The sequence below is a fragment of the Delphinus delphis genome, chromosome 1 (genome assembly GCF_949987515.2).
Source record: "Delphinus delphis chromosome 1, mDelDel1.2, whole genome shotgun sequence".
NCBI lineage: Eukaryota > Metazoa > Chordata > Mammalia > Artiodactyla > Delphinidae > Delphinus > Delphinus delphis.
Genome location: NC_082683.1, coordinates 42,947,058 through 42,960,226, shown reverse-complemented (window position 1 = coordinate 42,960,226; position 13,169 = coordinate 42,947,058). Strand labels below are relative to the sequence as shown.

General features: G+C 43.0%; 1 protein-coding gene across 1 annotated transcript in view; it reads left to right on the top strand.

Moving 5' to 3' along the window:
- Window positions 1-13,169, top strand: part of RAB3B (RAB3B, member RAS oncogene family) — a 68,176-nt gene that overhangs the window by 29,633 nt on the left and 25,374 nt on the right. The gene's annotated exons all lie outside the window — the stretch shown is intronic.

Below are 13,169 nucleotides of genomic sequence, written 5' to 3'. Positions count from 1 at the left end.
TGGGGGTTTGGAGACAGAAAGGCTTTATCAGACAACCTGATGGTTTTGCCCTGCAGAGCTGGAGAGAGATGGGACTCGTGAGATGACAAAGAGGGGAGAGCAAGGCCTCAAATACCTCCCCCATAGAGGTCTGTGTCTCCTGGCCCTTGACATAAGCAGTAGTGTCCCCATCCTCAAAAGCCTCACCATTTAGCACACACTTACTGAATGTCCTCTAGGCAATAGGCCCTATGTTGGGTGCCACTAAATCCCTCAGTGGTTCCCTGTTCCCTTCCAGACAATGTCCAAGTGCCTGGCCTGGCATTCGATACCTCCATGGTATAGCTCCAACCTCACTTCCTATTTTAAGTACTGTGTTTCAGAAATTGAAAATGCTATCAATAAGATATATCCTTATTTCAGAAATGCTAAAACGTGAAAAGAAATGGGCATCTTAAAATCCATATAATATTGTATTTACACTCAGGTGAAAATGGGACTGCTTGTACTCTGCCCAGATGCCATGCTGTTTTAGGCTTTACTAGTTTTCTTTTCTTTTTAGCTGTTTATAATGGAAAATTTCACACATACACTCAAGTAGGGAGACTAACTAGTACTTGAACACCATCATTCATCTACAATGATGATCAACTCATGATTTATCTTTCATATTTTTCCCATATTTCCTTCTCCTTGGACTATTAATAATAATAGCAACTGCTATTAATCATTATGGGTTTAGTTTTTCTTAATTATAAAGGTAACATATGCTCATTAAAAAATACTTTGAAATTATATCCAAGCATAAAGAAGAAAATATTACTGACATTGTGGTTGGTTTCTTTCCAGTTTCTTTTCTATGAATTTTTAACATAGTTGAGGTTATATTCAACCTCAGTTGAATATATATGTATATTCAATGTATGTATATTCAATTTTAAATCCTACCTTTTTGAAGGTAAAACTATGACATAAGTACAGCTAAATTGTTAGAAAATCTTTATAAATATGTTTTTTAAAAACATCTTTATTGGAGTATAATTGCTTTACAATGGTGTGTTAGTGTCTGCTTTATAACGAAATGAATCAGTTATACATATATCCCCATATCTCTTCCCTCTTGCGTCTCCCTCCCTCCCACCCTCCCTCTCCCACCTTTCTAGCTGGTCACAAAGCACCGAGCTGATTTCCCTGTGCTATGAGACTGCTTCCCACTAGCTATCTATTTTACATTTGGTAGTGTATATATGTCCATATATACACTACCACTCTTTCACTTTGTCCCAGCTTACCCTTCCCCCTCCCCGTGTCCTCAAGTCCATTCTCTAGTAGGTCTGTGTCTTTATTCCTGACTTGCCCGTATGTTCTTCATGACCTTTTTTTTTTTTAAGATTCCATATATATGTGTTAGCATACAGTATTTGCTTTTCTCTTTCTGGCTTACTTCACTCTGTATGACAGACTCTAGGTCCATCCACCTCACTACAAATAACTCAATTTCGTTTCTTTTTATGGCTGAGTAATATTCCATTGTATATATGTGCCACATCTTCTCTATCCATTCATCTATCGATGGACACTTAGGTTGCTTCCATGTCCTGGCTATTGTAAATAGTATAAATACGTTTTTAATGACTTCATTGTATTTTATAGGGAAGATATACCATATCTATTCATTAACTCTTTCATCAACAATGTTTGTTGCATTTACCATATTTTGGGCACTCTAAACAGTGGTAAAGTAATGAGGCACAATCTCTGGCCTCTCAAAGTTTAGTTGTTCTCCATTGTTTGAACGTTTAACTACTTTTCAATTTGGGGCTGTTATGGATAACGTTGTAGTGATCAGTGATCATCTTTGTGTGTAGAACTTTTCCTAGGTTTCAGATTATTTCCTTTAGATAGATTTTCAGTAGTGAAATTCCTCTTGTACTCTACCTTGGCCAGAATCAAATATTATCTTAGTTTAATTTTAGCTAATTTAATAGGATAAAAATGGTATCATTATTTCAAATTGCCTGACAAGGGTCCTATTTTTATCACCAGCAGTTTCTTAGTACAAGACCTGACTCTCATTTCCTTTTGGTTGCTGTGACCTGGGGATATATTAAGTATAATCTTGTTTCAAGCCTCTCTTTTTCCTCCTGACCCTCTCCCACATCACTTCTGCCCCCATTTCTTCCTGTCTTGAAGGGGAGTTGGGTGAGTCACCTAAAGTGTACAGCAGGTGGCAAATTAAGCAAATTCCCTAAAGAGACTTCGCAGAATGCTCTGAATGGTGCTGATGTCAATTGGGAGGCAAAAAGCCTGAAGAGGAAATGGATTGGCAACTGTAATGCTAAATTTGACCATGCCAAAGCACTGGGGTGTTAGGGATGATGGTTCTTTCAGCAGGCATCTTTAAAATACCTGCTACGTGCCTAGATCTGTGCCAGGTACTGATGAAGGCATATTAGCTGGAGAAGACACAAATGAAATAGGTCATACTTAATAGTCAACTATGTACATGTCTAAGGCGTTCAGACTAGGTGGAGATGTCCAGCAGACAGTTGGAAATTTCCATCTGAAACTTGGAAGTAAGGGGCCCAGGGGATAAAGAGCCAATTTAGGAGACAGAGCAGGAGCAGGGGAGATGTAGGGAGAGCGCTGGTGAAGCGAGGTTTCAGAGGAGCTGAGGAAAGGAGGGGTTTTGAGAAGAGGAGTATGTTTGGGGAATGTCTTCTTTGTTATTTAAGGCAACAGAGAGATAATATTACTCAGCTTCTCTCATTCATTCATTCCTTTGTTCATTCAGTATTTTTGGAATACCTGCCAGGTGCCATGTATTGCTCTAGACATTACTCTAGACATTGTTCCTTTTATTACAGAAATAAAAGGCATAGCCCCAAATCCACAGTCTAAATGAGGATTTATAGATGAGAATTGAAACAAATCCCTGATATAGGTTCTGTGATCCATTCATTCAAAAATATTTATTGGGCTTCCCTGGTGGCGCAGTGATTGAGAGTCCGCCTGCCGATGCAGGGAACACGGGTTCGTGCCCCGGTCCGGGAAGATCCCACATGCCGCGGAGCGGCTGGGCCCATGAGCCATGGCCGCTGAGCCTGTGCGTCCAGAGCCTGTGTTCCGCAAAGGGATAGGCCACAACAGCGAGAGGCCCACGTACCGCAAAAAAAAAAAAAAAAAAAAAAAAAAAAAAAAAAATTATTGAACACCTAAGATATGCCAGATGCATTGAAGGGCAATGAAAGGAACCCCTATAACTTTCAGTTTATCTGCATGAAGTAAAATGTAGTACCTACATCTTAGTGGAAAGTATCTGTGAGAGGATTTGAGGTTTTGAGGGTTTTGTGTGAGATCAAGGCTAAAAATAAGAACCAGGGCATTCACCTCTTTGAGCGCAGATTCCTCATCTGTAAAATGAGGGAGTTGACCCTACATGTACCTGTCACAGGATTTGTCACGTGTGAGGTAGCTTCCCTGCTAGTCTGAGAATTCCGAGGGCAGGGATCACGTGGGTCTTACCGGCACAGTGTAGGCTCAGTAAATATTTGTGTACTTGATGACTCTCGCAGGGACTTTCTAGATCTAATATTCTGTGCTCTGCTATGGCTAAATTAAAGGCCCAACTACATTCTGTGAAGGCCCAGAAAAAATGTTGCTGGATCCCAAGGAACTTCCTAGAATAGGTGCCCTTTGACTTGGACCTCAAAGGTTAGATAGGATTACAGTGGGCAGGGAAGTCCTGGATTCCAGTGACCTCTTTCCTGCCCTCTGCCCTCAAGGATCTACCAGTTACTACCTATGTGAACTTGGACTCCAGTTTTCTCACTTGTAAATCAATAGTGACAATAATTCATGGTGTGCTGGAAAGAATACTGGATGTGGAGTCAGAATATTTGCATTTGAGTCCCAGCCTAACCAAAAAATAAGTAGCTGCATGACCTTAGGAAAGTTACCTCTCTAAGTCTCAATTTCCCTACGTGCAAAATAAAGCAGTCAGACTGGATGACCTCAAAGATTGGTTTCTTCTGGCTCTAAAAAATCTGTATCACAGGGTCATTCTTAGGATCCAATGAGATGATGCAACAAAAACGCTTGTAAACTGTAGGGTGCTCTGAGTGTGGTCTGTACTACTGAGGACAGATGGGTGTAACACCAAGCCAGCTTTAACGGAATACTCTTTCCTTTCCTCAGTCCTCTGCTTCTCCTTGGCTACACTGAACCTCCCCAGAAAGCTCTCTCCCTCGGCTTTCCTCCCAGTCCCATGGGACATAATGTCTCGGCTCCCAGGTGCTGCAAAATACAAAGGGCTTGGAGCTTGGCAGCTGTGGGTTGGGGCGCAGGGTGAGGGGAGAACCAGCCCAGAAGCTCTTATTACTTGCGTCCCTGGTGTCATCATCCCCACCCCCCAACCTGGCCTGGAGGGAATGAATTGAAGAGGGGGGGATGGAGGAGTTTGGCTGGGGGAGCATGTATATAACAGGGCAGGATCCAGGGATGGAGGCCCCAGAGATAACCTCTTGCTAGTTGTGTGATCTCTTAAGTCTGTCACTGCTCTGGGCCTCCCTCTTTTGTCTATAACATGGAAAGGAATCAGAAAGAAGAGGTGACCCTTTTCTCACAGGTGCTTTTCCAACCAATCCTGAGGTTCTAAATGAGTTTTCCCTCCTCAGCACATAATCAGCCCTTGAGTTTCATTCACCAGCATTCTTAGTAAGTGCCTACTATATGCCAGATGCTATAGTTGAGGGCCTGGGATTTAGCTAAATAAAGATTGGGTCTCAAGATGCTCATAGGGAATTCCTGGGTGGTCCAATGGTTAAGACTCTGCACTTCCAACGCCAGGGCCCAGGTTCGACCCCTGGTCAGGGAACTGAGGTCCCACAAGCAAGCCGCGCAGTGTGGCAAAAAAAAGACGCTCATAATCTGGAAGAGGAGACAGATGAATGAACCAGTAGCTATAATAAATGTGATGTGTGCGATGATATAATGCCAAATCGTAAAAGGGCAGAGGAAGAAGTTACTTTGTCAGAGGAGAGGAGGCCAAGGAAAGTTTCCGAGGATGTGACCTTGAAGAAGATTGTGAATTATAAAAGAGAAAGGGGATTTCAGGCAAAGATGAGCATATCAGGTTAAGGCCCAGGGGTGTGAAGGAGCAGTGTTTGGGAAACCACTAGTTAGGCAAAGCTGGAACTCACTGGTTCAGTGGAGGAATGGGAGGGAAGAAACTGGAAAGGAAACCTGAGTAGATCCTGAAGGGTCTACGTTCTATGGAGTTGCTTGGACCCCATCGTGTGGGCAGCCGGGGAAGGGATTTAGACCCAGAGTAAGGAGATGAGATTTGGATTTTTAGAAATTCCCATCTGACATTCAGTGTGCTCTGTCAAAAATGTTGCAGTCACCCACAAAATTCACCCTTTCAACCAGTATTTTTTGGAAATCTCCCCCACCCCATGTGCCAGGGCTGTGCCAGGCACTGGAGACACAATAGTAGGCAAAACCAGACATCCTGTTCTTGTGGCCCTTGCAGTTTGGCAGGGAAGACAGACTTTAATCAAATAATTACACAAATAAATACAAAATTACAGTGGGGAGGAGTGCTAAAAAGAAGAAGTACATGGTGCCAGGAGAACCTGTAACTGGAGCATTTGACATTGCCAGGATGGTCAGGCCAGTTCCTCTGCTGAGCTGAGCTCCAAAGGAAGAGTGTTGCCTCAAGGAAAGGTGCTAGAAGGCTCTATGGGAATGGGCTTCTCCTGCCTCAGAATTCCCATCCAATGCACATTTCTCTTTCCAGTCAACAGACAGTGTAGACTTCAAGTAGGTATGTGTAGTATTCAACCTTTTATCTTCAGGACCTAGCCAACACTTGCCACAGAATCAGTGCCCAGTGAAGATTTGAAAAAAAAAAAAAAATAGAAAGGAAAAGGAGGAATACCCTCCCTTTAGGCACTTTAGATATTTGAAGATAGCAGTACGATTCCCCAAAGCTTCTTCCTTCCTTCAGTTGCTTCTCCCATGACACAGTTTCAAGTTCCCGTCACTGTTCTGGTCATTCTGTTTAATTGTGGTGCCTGTCACACGTGATTTAAAACATCAGGGATGTAGCCCTGTGCCATGTGCATTGGTCTCTTGGAGTCAGAAGACCTGGTTTTATTTAAGCCTCTTTTCATCATTCACCTCTTCAAGGTGCAGTTGTTTTGTGTGTGTGTGTGTGTGTGTGTGTGTGTAATGGAGATATTGGTTCTTCTCTTACAGGATTTCTCTGGGAACTAACTGAGATAGTAAGAAAAAACCTTTGTAAACTCTAAGAGCTAAACAAACCTAGAACTTAAATATTTGGAGGGCTGCCACATGAGTGAAAAAATAGATTTATTCTTTGGGTCTCCAGAGAACAGCGTTAAATCAATGAATAGAAATTACCACATGCAGCTTTCAGCTCTATGGAAGGAAGAAATGTTCTAATACTCAGAACTGTCCATCAGTGGAGTGGCTGCCTTTGGAGGTGGTAGGCATCCAACATTGGGAACACTCAATGTAAGTATGCTGTAGAAGGAATTCCTTTTTTAAGTGAGCGGGTGGATTGAGTAACTTCTAAGATTTACTTTTAATTTTAGAACTCAACAATCTGATAGTCAAGACAAGTGGAGGAGCTGGGAGGGGGCATATGTGGCAGAGAGAGTAGCATGAACAGACATATGGAGCAGAAATTAGTATTACATGTGTGGGTGACAAGGAGGAAACTCCAGAAAGAAATGATGGATCTGTGTTGGATCAATGATTCAATCAAGACAGAGAACATAACTAATATTGTTGAGCATCTGTGTGCCAGACACACGTGATTCCATTTAAGCTTTGTGGGTGATTTCCAGCCTTACCCTCTGGTGGAGGGGAGATTGTTGGCCTTAGGAAGTCTTAGACATGGTTGGAGGATCTCCTATCTGGAAGGCTTCAGGGTGGGCTGGGTCCTGTCCTGAGGGGCAGAGAGGGATTCAGAATACACAGTCTGGTTGGGCTATAGGCTGTGCTGAAAATACACACTTGTCAAAAGACTGAATCTGAATCCTGACTCTGCTTCCTTATAGCTTGTGACTCTAGCAATTTCCTTAACCTCTGTGACCCTCAGTTAATCCATATATAAAATGGGGACTCAAACTCGTCCTGCTTCAGGCTGAGATAATAATTAAGAGAAATAACGTAGAGCAAAGGGCATCCCAGGAAGAGCACAGGCTTTGGAATCAGACCTAGCTTTGAATCTGTCTGCCATGAACTGGTTGCAAGATTGTAGGCAAGTTATTTAAATTTTTCTCATCTGTAAATAAAGATAACAGTATTTCAAGGCTGTTTTGAAAATTAAGTACAGTAGGAAAAGTGCTTAGCATAGTGCCTGGCACATAGCAGTTTTATTTTGTTAGTACAAATAATAAGATCCCATATATGAAGCACTTATCAAAGCGCCTGGCACATAGCAAGTGTCTGTCGGCCACACTGACAGGGCTGCTGCAGGCCAGGATGGTGGCTTGTGCATCATGGTGTCTGCTCTCTGGCATAAGGCTCTGCCCATATGAAGAGCTCAATGAGTGTCTGCTTCGTAGAAGTGAATTGATTGCTCTTGATGACACGGTCTCCTTCCTCAAGTAGCCAGTGAGTCATGCCTCTTTCTTTCTCCTCCTTCCTGTCTCCTCTTTGGTTCTATTTCTGACTCTCCTCAGTGGGAGGGGAATCAATGTTCGTCAAAGTGATTTTTAAAAATAAAAGAGAGAGGGAGGTTTAGAAGTGATTCTCTGGGCTACTTTCTATTGAGCACAGGGTAGTGAGAGCTGGATTGTTGTTTCCAACCTTGCTTTTCTTTAGATGAATAACAACAACAACAACAATATCAACAGTAATAGCAGTAGCTACTATGAACTTCATTGAGCACCTACTATGTGCCTGGCACTCTGCCAAGCTCTACCAGTACATTGTCACTGATCCTCACATAACCACTTCAGGGCTGGTATTATTATCACCACTTTATTGATGAGGAAATTAAGGCTTAGAAAAGTAAAATAATAATGCAAATGACAAATACTCCTATATTTGAGTATCTATTATGAGCCAGACATTTAAAGTAATCTTAGTTAATTACAAACACCCTACAAAGTAAGCATTATTATTCCATTCGAATCGTGAGGAAGCTGAGCCTCAGAGAGATGAAAGAACCAAGCTGTCCAAAAGCACACAGTTGATGAGTAGCAGAGCTGGGAGTCAGACCAAAGCCAGATCAACGATTTTTTTAATTTTTATTATTTTTATTTTATTAATTTTTTTTTTTTTTGGCGGTACGTGGACCTCTCACTGTTGTGGCCTCTCCCGTTGCGGAGCACAGGCTCCGGACGCGCAGGCTCAGTGGCCATGGCTCACGGGCCCAGCCGCTCCGCGACATGTGGGATCCTCCCAGACTGGGGCACGAACCCGTGTGCCCTGCATCGGCAGGCGGACTCTCAACCACTGCGCCACCAGGGAAGCCCCAACTCTTTTTTAAAAATAAATTTTATTTATTTATTTATTTATTTTTGGCTGCATTAGGTCTTTGTTGCTGCGTGTGGGCTTTTCTCTAGTTGTGGCAAGCGGGGGCTACTCTTCATTGTGGTGGGCGGGCTTCTCATTGGGGTGGCTTCTCTTGTTGCGGAGCACAGGCTCTAGGTGCACGGGCTTCAGTAGTTGTGGCTCGTGGGCTCTAGAGTGCAGGCTCAGTAGTTGTGGCGCATGGGCTTAGTTGCTCCGTGGCATGTGGGATCTTCCCGGACCAGGGATGGAACCCGTGTCCCCTGCATTAGTAGGCAGATTCTCAACCACTGAGCCACCAGGGAAGTCCAAAGCCTGCTCAACTCTTAACTCATCCATTCCCTTTCTGTCTGGCCACTTTCTGCTCCTTGAGGGAAGCATCATATTGAGACCCTGGGTAGAGGCAGCCCTGGGCAGGTTTGAATGAGAAGGAAGTGGCACATGGCATGATACTCATTCACTCCTGTTGGGCAGACCCTGGGAAGCTGGCCCTGCTCCTGGGGCTGACTGTGGAAGTACAAAAATAATGCCTAAGTGACATTTACTCTGTATCAGGAACTGTTCCAAGCATTTTAGATATAATAACGTTCTTAATCTTCACGATAACTTTGTGAAATAGGTATTGTTATTATTCCCGTTTTATAAATGAAGAAACTAAGGCCCCCGAAAGGAAAATTGCCCCAGGAGGGGATTACCGAAGAGCATGAATACCAGGAGACAGCAATCATTGGGAGCCATTTTAGAGGCTGCCTGCCATTGTCACATAGTAAGTGCTAAAACAGGGGTTTACACCCAGAAGTCTAATTCCAGAGACCGTGCTCCTAACCTTAAAACTATGTGGCCTTTTTGTTTAACAAGGTGGTGATTGAATCCCTACTGTGTGCATAGCCCTGTGCTAGGCACTGGGAGTACAGAGGTGAAACTGATTCCATGTCCAAGCTCATTTATTATTCTATACCAGGATTTCCAATTAATTGGGCATCAATTGGGTGGCAGGATTCTTTGTCAAAGAGCTGGGGCACAGGGCCAGGCTCCAGGCAGAGATAAGAGACTGGAAACTCTCATAGAGAAATGGTATAATGTGGGTGGAATGAGAAGAGATGAGAACTGCTGGCAGTGCAGTTGCTCAGAAATCCTGCTTGGGCCTTTCGATCACCAGTCTGGACAGGTGACTTAATTCCAAACCCTACAGGACAAGATTTAAGGTCTGAGCCTGTAGATTGGAGGGAGGAGTCTCATCTGTTGTGTTGGCTCTGAGGAGCTCAGGAAGCAGAGGTAAGAGTGTGGGAGGGGAGGATCAAATTCTGCTGCAGTGTTTCATAGGTACACACAGAGCTTTTGTGAGATATGGCAGACAGTGAATATTTCTCTAATATTAGTGCCTAAGATTCCTGTGTTAGATGTTTACTCACTCACTCTCACTCACTCAATCATCTATCTCTTCATTCATTCTTTAATTCATTCATCCACTCACCCATTCATGAGCTGGATAAAATTCTGTTTGCCAGAACTCTTAGGGAGAAGTACTGTATGTGGTCAGAAGGAATACTCTGTTAGGCTGCTTGAGGTAAAGAGTAAGACACCCAAAAACCTGCTCAGCAAACAGAAGATGGTGATTCCTATGCTCTCCAAGGATGGTGGGTGTGTTAAATGCAGATTTTGTTTTGCTGAGTAATGTGCAAGTCTGGGTCAGAGCTGAATTGCTCAGGACATGAAGAAACTGAGCCCTGCCAGAAACAAAACCCATCTGTCATCATGCCCTGTAATTCGCCTCTTAAATACCTCTTGAGTCTATTTCTACTCCATCCTCATTGCTACCACTCTAGTTCAAATCCATCTTAGGTCGCACCTGAACCACTGCAAAGATCTAACCAACCAGCTTTCCTGCCTCCCATCTCTACTTCCTCCAGTTCATTCTCCACATCAGAGTCAGAGTGATCTTTCTAAAGTTCAGATCCAATCATGTTAATCTCCTGTCTCAAAATCTTTGACCCTAAAAAGATCAAGTTCAAACTCCATAGCATGGCATTCAAAGCTCTTTCTAGCTTCATCTACTCATTTCCCACCGTTCCTTAAGTTCTTCTGGAGTAGTCACTGGAAAAACATCTTCCTTCTGCCAAAATACCTTTCCTTCACTTTTCTGCTTGGAAAATTCTTCTTTCGGAGAATCCCTGTTGTCTCCTTCTGTTACCAAGTAAGCACATCTGTAGGTAATGCTCCTGGGCTTGGTACATGGGAGTGGCTATGCCATCTACCACATTTCCCATTCTCTCCTGGGCGTATTATAGGATTGTGCTTTCTTGGGTATGGGCATGTGACTTGCTTTGGCCAGTGAATGGGAAAAGTGGAAGAGCCAACACATGACTCATACACTTTCTTTCCCTTTCGTAGTCACCCTGTCACTCTTTTTTTTTTTCGGTACGCAGGCCTCTCACTGTTGTGGCCTCTACTGTTGCGGAGCACAGGCTCCAGATGCGCAGACTCAGCGGCCATGGCTCACGGGCCCAGCCACTCCGCAGCATGTGGGATCTTCCCAGACTGGGGCACGAACCTGTGTCCCCTGCATTGGCAGGTGGACTCTCAACCACTGCGCCACCTGGGAAACCCCACCCTGTCACTCTTTATCCTGGAATGAGGAAGACAAAAAGCAGAGCACCCAGCCAACCCTTGATGGATATGTAAAAATAGTGAAAAATAAAACCTTGTTTTTGAAGCTGTTGAGATTTTGAGATTGCGTATTATTGAATAACCCGGTCTACCCTAACTGGTACACTATCTCTGCTTTGACATCTTCCATAACTACCTAAAACCACCATGTTTCTACCTTATCTGACTCGTGTAACACATTTTCTTTATGCCACATACCTGGTACTGATGACATACTGCCACATATTGCTATTATGAGTTCAGTGGTATGTCTTAGCCACCTCTTTACTTTTACTGAGGCTTCCTTAGGGCAAGGATGGTCCTTGTTCCATTTCTGTGTCACACAAAGTATGGTTCATAGCCAAGGCAATATACTGTAATGGGTGTAGGAGTCAGACATACTTGTTTTGAATCCCAAATCTTACATTTGATGGGCAATCTCTCTGAACTTCAGTTTTCCCTTTTGTAAAATGGGAGTAATGATATGTACCCTACAGGGTTTTTCTAAAGTTTGTGGATAACAGGTGCAACATATGTACAATTAATGGCAGGCTATAATTCTTATTCTCATTATTTGTTTTTATTTTTTTAACCATTTATTTATTTATTTAGGCGTGCTAGGTCTTAGTTGTGGCATGCAGGCTTCTTATTTTTAATTTTTTAATTAATTAATTTATTTTGGGCTGCTTTGGGTCATCGTTGTTGCGCATGGGCTTTCTCTAGTTGCGGTGAGCTGGGGCTACTCTTCTTTGTGGTGCATGGGCTTCTCATTGAGGTGGTTTCTCTTGTTGCAGAGCACAGGCTCTAGGTGCACAGGCTTCAGCAGTTATGGCACATGGGCTCAGTAGCTGTGGCTCGCAGGCTCTAGAGCACAGGCTCAGTAGTTGTGGTGCACGGGCTTCATTGCTTCGCGGCATGTGGGATCTTCCTGGACCAGGGCTCAAACCCGTGTCCCCTGCATTGGCAGGCGGATTCTTAACTACTGTGCCACCAGAGAAGTCCAGCATGCAGGCTTCTTAGTTGTGGTGTGCAGATATCTTAGTTGCGGTGTGCAGACTTCTTAGTTGCAGCGTGTGACTCTTAGTTGCAGCATGTGGACTTCTTAGTTGCAGCATGCATGTGGGATCTAGTTCCCCGACCAGGGATCGAACCCAGGCCCTCTGCATTGAGAGCATGGAACCTTACCCACTGGATCACCAGGGAAGTCCCTATTTGTTTTTATTATCATTATGGATAGTGTTCAGTAAATGCCTGTGGATAAATCTTTCACTGATTGAGGTATAATGGTATGTGCATTGGACTTGGAATCAGAAGTCCTAGATTTAAGGCATAGCTTTTGTCACCAGCATTGTGGCCTTGGAAAAATCACTTACCCTCTCTGCATTTTTGCATTCTCAACTACAAAATGTAAATACTGATCCCTACCTCATAGAGATTACTATAAAATTTAAATAAGATAATATATGAGGAAATGTTTTACACGTGCTCAAGTATCACACATCTAAAACCAATGATTCAGAGAAGACCGGCTGGTCCCTCACATAAGGACCGTGTGGACATTGTGAAGCATCCCAGTGTACTCCAGTAGCACTTTGTTGTGGGGCTTGGCTTATCTTGCTTACATGTTTGTCTTTCCAACTAGACTGTGAGCTGCTTGAGATAAAGAATTGTCTTCGTCTTTTTTTAGTAAAAATGTTTGTTTCTCCTTATATAAGTAATACATGCTTAGCATAGAGGAAATAAAAATAGCTGAAGAAAATGAAAATCCTGGTAATTCTTATCTTTCATACAGAGATAATCACTATTAACCTTTTGATGTGTTTCTTTCCAGTTTCCTTCTCTGCATATGTAGTTATGAAACTGACATTATATCGCACATACGAGAATTGTTCCACTATAATAAATATTCTTGTATAAATAAACACATTAAAAATCTTGTATTTTAACCATTCTCCTATTGTTGAATATATAGGTTGATGTCAGTTTTTCAATGT